This window comes from Pteropus medius, unplaced genomic scaffold, assembly GCF_902729225.1.
Source record: "Pteropus medius unplaced genomic scaffold, Ma_sr-lr_union100, whole genome shotgun sequence".
Lineage (NCBI taxonomy): Eukaryota > Metazoa > Chordata > Mammalia > Chiroptera > Pteropodidae > Pteropus > Pteropus medius.
Genome location: NW_024344240.1, coordinates 5094049 through 5102453, shown reverse-complemented (window position 1 = coordinate 5102453; position 8405 = coordinate 5094049). Strand labels below are relative to the sequence as shown.

The window sequence follows — 8405 nt, the reverse complement described above, 5'->3', positions numbered from 1 at the left end:
AACACTCTCAAAGGCCTGAAAGGGAAAGAAACGGTAATTACATGTTAAAACATGTATTATTAAATTCACCTGTGACGCTGACGATCAACCAGGGAATGCGACCTTGTATTCGTTGAGCAGCAGTCAGGTGTCCCCTTCCGCCCGCCACCATTTCCATTTCTGTTTCCCTCCCTCCCTCTGTCCCCTTCCTCTCCTGCTGCCATTCTCTTTCCTCCTGTTGCTTTCTCTTCTCTCTCTCCTCACACTTACCTCCTTTCCCCTTTCCTATCCCCCCCACCCCATACCCACCAAAGGAAGCACTTTTCCATGCGTTCTGTGGATGTTTAACTTCTCCGCTTTGGTCTGTTAGGATCCCAGTTATTCATGGGGAAGAGCAAAGCAGCAGCAGTGCGCTGGCTCCTGACTTGTGAATTTCTGAATATTCTGACTTGGCGTGAGACTTGGTATATTTTTTCTGATTACTGATGTATAATACATATAATACATCTATTGCAGGAAAATTAAATATGTTACACATCTATAACACAGAATGTGACTATCTACACGAACACCACTCCCCAGAGATAATACTGATTAAATTTGGGTGCACGTACCTTAATTATTTTCCTCTGCACATTTATACTGATGTTGTTAATAAATGTGTCCCATCTGTAATAAGTGCCTAAAGCCAGTTGGCAAAACTACTTGGGGTAGAGGTGATTTTATTAATTCTGCTAAGTATAGCACCGTATTGATTTCTCGCCCTTGCCATTTGAAATGGCAGTTTCCATGAGTTGGGGGACACTAGGTTTCCCTGCATTAGGTTTATTGTGGTGGGATTTTGCGGTCTCTTTGTAGGTGAGCTGCTGCCTCCCTCCCACGGTGTTAATAGTCATTGGCGTCCGGCATTCTGTAGAGAAGCTGCACTCAGGTGTTGCCTAGCCAAAGCGAGCACCCTTGCTCTGGGTGCTGGGCGGGAGTGGTGAACTTTCCCCAAGCTGAAAACCTCTTCTGCGTAGTATACTCACACAGCATGGCTCTTGAGACTTTAGTTTCATTTCTTCAAAGTGCCTCTGTCTGTCCTTAAGTTGACTGTTGTTAGTCATTGATAACCAACACAGCCGTCTTCCTCCCAGCTGGACAGCCTCTCACCGTGGTTCCTCCCTCCCTCCTGGAATGCAGGAGCCTGGCCTGACTTCTGAGACTCGACTCCCCACGACCTGTTCCTTTAGCCTTTGTTAACCTCCTCTCACACTCTTAGAGCTGATGCCCTGCCTCATCTTGATGCCCCCTCATTATATCCAAAAACAATTTGCCATGATTCCAACAGCCCTTAGTCCAGCCACTTACCCAGTTGTTTCTTTGTTTCCCCATGCCATCCGCTGTGCCCCTGGCTCAGTTAGCTCAGTCGCTGAGAACCTAGTGTGGTCGGGGACATAATGGACCATAGTAACAGCAGTTGATGACCCCTGAATAGACACAGGACACCTGTCCAGACCAAGGCTCTTTATCCTTGGATGCTTCATGCTCTGGTCAGTTAGAAGCCCTGGTGTTTGGGCCACGAGCTCCTGAGACCATTGCACTGTGCCAGCTTTGAGGCAGGACTTCAGTTCCCTTATTTTGAATTTCCTCAGGGGAGTGGGGGCAGGGTCCCAGCCAGATTTATGAGTTGTCTTGTGATTGGGGTGTCCAGCTCTGGCCAAACCAGCCCTGGCCCCCTTTCTGTCTGCTGCTATAGCTCTTCTCATAAGTGGGACAGAGGGCAAGTTTAGAGAGCCAGATTCCTTGGGGTTGGTGGGTAAGAGTGTGGCTTTAGCTTTAGAAGGATCTGGGCCAATGTCTGGACTCTGCTACATGTAACAGATGTGACCTTGGGATAGCTGTTTCTTCTGTATGTCCCAGTTTCTTTATCTGTCAGATTAGGATAATGGTAGTACCCATATCATAGGCTTGTAATGAGCATTAAATGAGCGAGTTGCTATGTAGACTGGCATGATGAAAATGTTTAAAACATGTTAGTAGCTTTTGTTACTGTCATCGTTTATAGAATGGAGATAAGAATACCTACTTCTCGTGGTTACTGTAAGCATTAAATGCGGTGGTGTGTATATAACACATTGTGCCGGGCACATAGTGTTCTCAACAAGTGGGCGCCCTCAGTGATAATGGTGAAATAACAATAGCGTTATCAGCAGGTCTGTCCAGAATGGCATAGATGTCACGACCCTGAAGTCTAATATCAAACAGTCACAGGCAAGAACAGCTACAAGTTTAGTTTGCTGACCAGACAGTAAGTACTCTTTATTGACAACTTACATTTTTCAAATCTCATTGGTTTATTAAGTCATTGTCTACACTTCGGTCACAAAAATTTATAAAAGTTTTGGTTGTGATTGACTATCGGACTGAATAGTTAAGAGTTCTGTGTTCCTGCAACCTTTTTATTCTTATCAATGTCCACTTTTTAAATATAAAGAACAGTAATTTCTTGCATTTTTATGAAATTTAAAAATTTACTCAAGAATAAAGATATTAGATATTGAATGATATAAGAACCCATTAGCTGACATGTGTTCATGATCGTAATATAGATGTGTAATTATTTTGTTCTCGCTGGATATTGCCTCTCTTTCGTCATTCTTAATCGTGAAGTACGCTGAAGTATTATCACCCATGACATATGTTATAAAACCATAAAAGAAAAAGGAAACTGAAATTGAACAAAATTTGATTCTAACTTATATCTAAATTAAATGAGGCTTTTAGGAAAACCTTTGACCTTCTTTTCCCCGTACTTTGAACTAAAAACACATTTGAATTGTTGACATGTTAGGGAATTTCTTATTCTTTGTTTTACACATTTGTTTCTTGCACACGAGAAACAACATTACTCGGCTTCAGAATGTCTTTTATCAAAGAAGTATAAACCGTAGTTGATAGATGGCCATGGGGATGGGGAGCACAGCATAGGGAATGCAGTCAGCAGTAAGGTAATGACTATGTGTAGAGCCAGAGGAAAGATAGAGTAATCAAGGGGGTCGTTTTATAAACTATATAAATGTCTAACCAATGTACTGTGTACTTGAAACTAATAAAAATTCTTTTAAAAAAAAGAATGTCTTTCAAAGAGTAATTCAAGTGACTGTGAGTTACCTTAGAAAGTGCATGTCTTTGATCCCTTCTGGCAATAGAGTGCTGTCTTGTTATCTTTGTGCCCATGTCTGGCATTGAGCATGCTCAGTGAAGTTGGGAACAAAATTGAAAATACAGCTAGGGAATTGGAGAACTGAAAACGCCTTTGTTAGAATGCTGAGAATATGATGACTTTTCAAATTTGCCTTTAGTATTACTGTAACACAGTGTAAGCTATAAAGACATTTCAGTGGGGTGATATTTGTGTGTATTTGAATACAGTGAAACTAGTTCTTGTTCTGTCCTAAGTTTGGGATGCCGATGGCTTGGAGTCTGTCTCTTCTGCCCTCCCTCCCACTCTCGCCCTTCCTCATCTACCCTCTCTCTTCCCTGCCACCTCCTGCCTCCTTATGAGGGGGACCATGAGTGAGGCCCTCCCTGTCCCTGCTCTCACAGCGTTCCCGTGTGGTGGCCTGGACGGCTTCTTCAGAGATCTTGATGAGAATTCAAACTAACAGCAGAAACTAGTCTTGAGCAATAATTCAAGTACCCCTGCCCTTCTTCCTTTTGCGACTTGTATTCTGATAGACCCCTCTCCATACTTTACACACCCAGGGGAGGGAGCAGTCAGCCTCTCTGTTGGAATCCATGGAGGTACATCTCTGATATGGACTTAAATCCACCTCTTAAGTAGACATCAAAATGCCCTTTACTACATCTTTTCTCAGCTAATTCAGGAAGAAAATATTCTACCTCTATTAGAATCACTGTTTTCTGGCAGAGAACAGTATTATCGTTGCATTTCACAGGAAAGACCGAGGCTCAAGCACTTTTATGTCCTGTTTGAAGTCAAGGCTTACTCTCCTGTCTGCCATGCATCATGGGAGAAATCTAGCATTGGGACTCCTTGACTTGGTTCGTGTCCTTCCCAATGGCAGACAGCTCTTTTCATTGATATTTTTTGAAATTTGCATAACTTAAAAATTTGACTTTGTTAACGTGGTTGCACATGAGTTATGATTTGTCCTGAGATTAAACAAGAAAATATAACACAACTACTTCTCAAAATTGGTAGCAGTGCCATGTGAAACTTTCTGAAAATCATATAGTTCAGATGCTGCTCTGAATGGGATAAATTAGTGATCCCCTCTTCTCCATGGGCACCCCTGCCTTTTGACCTTTGAATAAACTCACATTTACCTCCTTACTTGCTGTCGATGTTACTCTGGATCAAAGAGCAAACCGTTTAAGGAGGAGTATGTTTCAGTATGTAGTAATATACAGTTCAAACCCTGCAAAGCCTGAGAATTTGATCTTTTTCTTCTCCAAGTCATGAGTGTCTGTGTTTTTATTTTAATGTCTATAATGTTAAACTTAGATTTTCCTAGACTGAATTTCCCTGATTGATGTCCATTCATTCATTCATTCATTCATTCATTCATTTTTACCTTACTTTATTGTTTAGTTGAAGGAGAAAAACATCTGACGGTATTTTTTTTTGGGGAGGTTCAGTGTCCTTTGAGACCATTAAGTTACTGATAGACATATATGAATGACATTAAGGTACAAGTATATTAAAATTTTTTTCCAACTTAATCTATAATCCTAGGCTCTGATTAACTTTCTACCAAGGCTGTTATCTATAGTAAATGAATTCTAATTGTTACATATGATTCTTTTAAAAAATACTTAGCCCTTTTTCAAGTTTTGTACACAATTGTGTAATTTGGCTCTCCTTCTCTAAAAGGAAATTTGTTTATTTTGTTCATTTAAAATGCTTACTACTTAAATCGCACATTTCAGTCATAAAGATGAAGTTCAGTTTAACAAGGAGTATTATTTATAATCTTCAAAATTTTTTTAGTCGCATCTCTTTTCAATGAGTAACATTCTTGGCTCTGTTTTCTGACTTGTTTCCTAAGTTAATTAGAATTGGAAAACACGTTTCTTTTCTGTCTTTCTCATTGTCGTTCAGGGCCACTAAGCCACATTATCTTCATTTTCCTTCTCTCTCCACCTACCACAGATAGCATTTCATCTCAGAAGCTGTTCCTCTTTATTTGATCTCTGTTAACTGAACAGATAGGCATCACCCAAATTTGACACAGGCAGGGCCTGTCTGGGTTTGAAATGCAGGATGTATGACACCAAATGAATTCTAGATTGTTCTGACCTAGTAACTCACACAATTTTTGTCTCTTAATCTTTGAAAGGTACTACTATGAGGATAATTGTACCTATTAAAAAGCATGTCATCCTTCCCTCCCTGAGTGATTGCTAATGACATAGCCTCTTTTCACTTAAGTTTTAAATCTCGGTGTTAGTCACTCTAGCTCGAGTGGCAAACCTGCTGTCACTCCTCTTCATCAACCCCAGGAACATCATTGCTGACTTCTCTCTGCTCAGAACTGTGGTGTATTGTGTGTATGAAATCACGGAGTGCCTAGGGTCGAGATGTCGCAGACTCAACTTTTACTCCTTGATTTCAAAGAGGAGAAAATCGAGACCATTTTTCAGTTGCCTTCATTTAATATATTTATAAGAATGTAGCAAAGATATCTTTTCCTAATGGGATTCTTAATATTTGCATTCTTCATGTAATTAAAATATTCATGGAAAATAACTAGTGCATTAAATCATATTAAAAGTGATCAACCTTCGATACCCACCCCACTGAGGGACAGATTTGCTTCATCGGGGACCACAGGGGCCAACTTTGCATTCAGGAGTTTCCTAAGTGGCCATCTGTTTGCATTTGCTCATTTAATAGTTCACTTGACAGACGTGTCTGGGCATCCTTAGGACCTTTCGAAAAGACAGAGCTCCTGCCTTTAAGAAGTACACCGTTAATCTGCCAGAGTTATTATCTGATCTGATATTTCTAATAAATTTAGCATTCATTTGGGCCACAGAGATTTTGTGGCAGAAGTTCCCTGAGGGAGCTGAGGAAGGCATATCAGCCTGAGTTAGAGTTTATGAAATGGCATTTCCCCCATGTCCTAATGAGGTAATTTCTGCCCTGTCGCCTGCAGTGTCTGGGTTTAGGTTACAGTTAACCTGGCTCTGCTGGAAATTCCAAGGCCCCTCCCCACTGACCCGGCTTAAGGACAGGAGATAGCCCTGAGTCATTCTCACTGGAGAATGTGGGGGGACTCACTCCCTGTGAGAGCCTGCTGCGCGGGTCCTGTTAAAAGTGCAGAGGCCTTAGATCAGCCTTAATTTGACTCGAAGAGGGAACTGGTTTCCGTCAGAGTGAACGTAATGTGTTCAGTACCTGTTTGAGTCTTTGCTGGTTGGCAGAGGGCGAGAGGCAGCCTTGAAGTGCCACAGGTAGTGTTCTGGGGAGCAAGGCCTTTGTCACCAGCTCCATTTTCTTTTTGTTCCCTTTCAAACTTCTCACCATTTGTGTAGGAAAAGTCTTATCCAATCACATTTGAGTTTACATAGTCTTGGAATGTCAGTTTAAAATAGTAATTTAATAAGTTCTTTTTGTTTAACAGGCTGTGTTTTAGGAGTCAGCCACTCAGAAATTTCAGAGCTGAATTTTGGCTCTGTCCTCTAATAGCGGTTTGAGTCACCTAGAGAGAAGTCAGCCTTCTTCTTGAAGGTCAGCTCTTCTTTAATATACTATACGTGCCTCTGCTGTCCTTGGGTAGGCCCCTTAATTTTTTCATGCATACCATTTACCTTTTGATTTAGGCACTAATTGTTCCATCCCAAAAGCTAAACTTATCTGCGTTCTGTGACAGTTTATTTATTGAACAAAACAAAGCAAAGCAAAAGCAGTTTGCTCTTCTCCAAGCATTTCATATTACCGCATCTGATGTAACACTCACAATGAGAAACTGAGGCGTGCACGCTTAGAGACCCAGGGGCTCCGGGATAGTCTCCTCCTAGATCAGGACCAGCATTTCTTTAAACTCGGTTTTGGTGAGGCTTAAACTGTCCACTTACGATGTTTTTGCTTATTCCAGCCACCTTGTTCGCATGTGATGGTTATTGGTAATATAAATTTTAGTGACAAATGCATGTTGTTGTTTTTTTTTAAACAGGTGTTTAGAAATGGGAAAATCTTAATTGCCAGGGCACATTGCAATAGCTTAACCACGTGAATAAACATTAAGAGAAAATGTTCATTCTAGCAAGAAGTAAGACCACACTTTTAATCTAAAAAGTGATGATATTTACTACTCTTCTCCTATTCTACCCTTTCACCAAAACTGAAAACATCCTATCATGATTATATATTTTCGGTGGTCCCCATTATTTCATTGGTTGTGATATTTTGGCCAACGTGTTAGTAAATGTACTTTCATGATACTGTGCTCCCCCACTCCACACTTTGATTTGTCATTCTTCTGTAGCTTCTACCTATTTTGGGGAAGACACAGTCAGAGGGAATCACAGCAGGTGGACCATAAGCTGGGATGTCTTGTTGCCAGGTAGGGAAGGTGAACGCATTACCCTGGATGGTGAAATTCATTCACCATAGTGGTCACCAGCTGTCACAAACATGCAGCATTGAGGTTTTTTGCTACACCGATTGGTGGAGGAAGAACTTCGAGTCGACACCACTTTCTCGTAAGAACCATCTGGTAAGTGGGGACTTCCCCTAAACGGGTGTGTGACTCACCACTCTCTCAATTTCAGTCGTAGGACTTGGTGGTCCTGTAGCAAACTTCTGTCTCAGTCAGGGAGCAGCACCGAGAACTGAACTGAGCTCCTAGTATCCCGGTCTGTCTTGTATGGACTAAGCAGGGGTCTGGCTTCTGTTCCCAGTAGAGTTTCAGATGAGCTGTACAAACTCTCCAAGCCTTATTTAGTTTCCTCACGTTTACCGTGAAGAGAAATAGATTCTGATTTCTCTGCTTCCATAAGATACACAAATTTTGATTTGATTATAAGCAAGCAATAAGTTAGAACTAGGAATCTTATTGGACTGAACATAACGTTATTTCTTTTTATACACTATACTCTACCCAGGATATTACACTAATGGCATTTCTGATGAAGACATTTTAAAATCACATGTATTAGGTGATTTAAAAATAGGACATGTGCATTTTTATTAAGTTATTGAGGAATAGATTTTGGGTGTTTTTTTCCTGATTTTCTGACTAAATTCAACAGTAACGAAAATTGTGTGTGAAGTGTCAATATCATGCAGAGATGACATTGTGTGACCCATTTGGTTTTTGGCTGCCTTTTAGACAGATTGTTTTGCATAGCATATCTAGTCCTCGTTTATGTAGATTTCTAGTTTACCTGGATTTTTTGCTATACAAATTTTAATT

The 8405-nt window shown here is 40.8% G+C and overlaps 1 protein-coding gene across 14 annotated transcripts in view; it reads left to right on the top strand.

Moving 5' to 3' along the window:
• Positions 1-8405, top strand: part of FAM110B (family with sequence similarity 110 member B) — a 188907-nt gene that overhangs the window by 29977 nt on the left and 150525 nt on the right. For 7 of the 14 annotated variants that reach the window (XR_005654103.1, XR_005654101.1, XR_005654104.1 and 4 more), the window contains exon 1: positions 1-33. The exons of 3 other annotated variants lie outside the window; for them this stretch is intronic. The gene's annotated coding sequence lies outside the window, so the exon portion shown is untranslated. Of the gene's footprint in view, positions 34-1648; positions 2270-6637; positions 6764-8405 lie in introns of those variants that run through there. 4 more of the 14 variants (XM_039868901.1, XM_039868905.1, XM_039868894.1 and 1 more) reach the window with 4 other exon arrangements.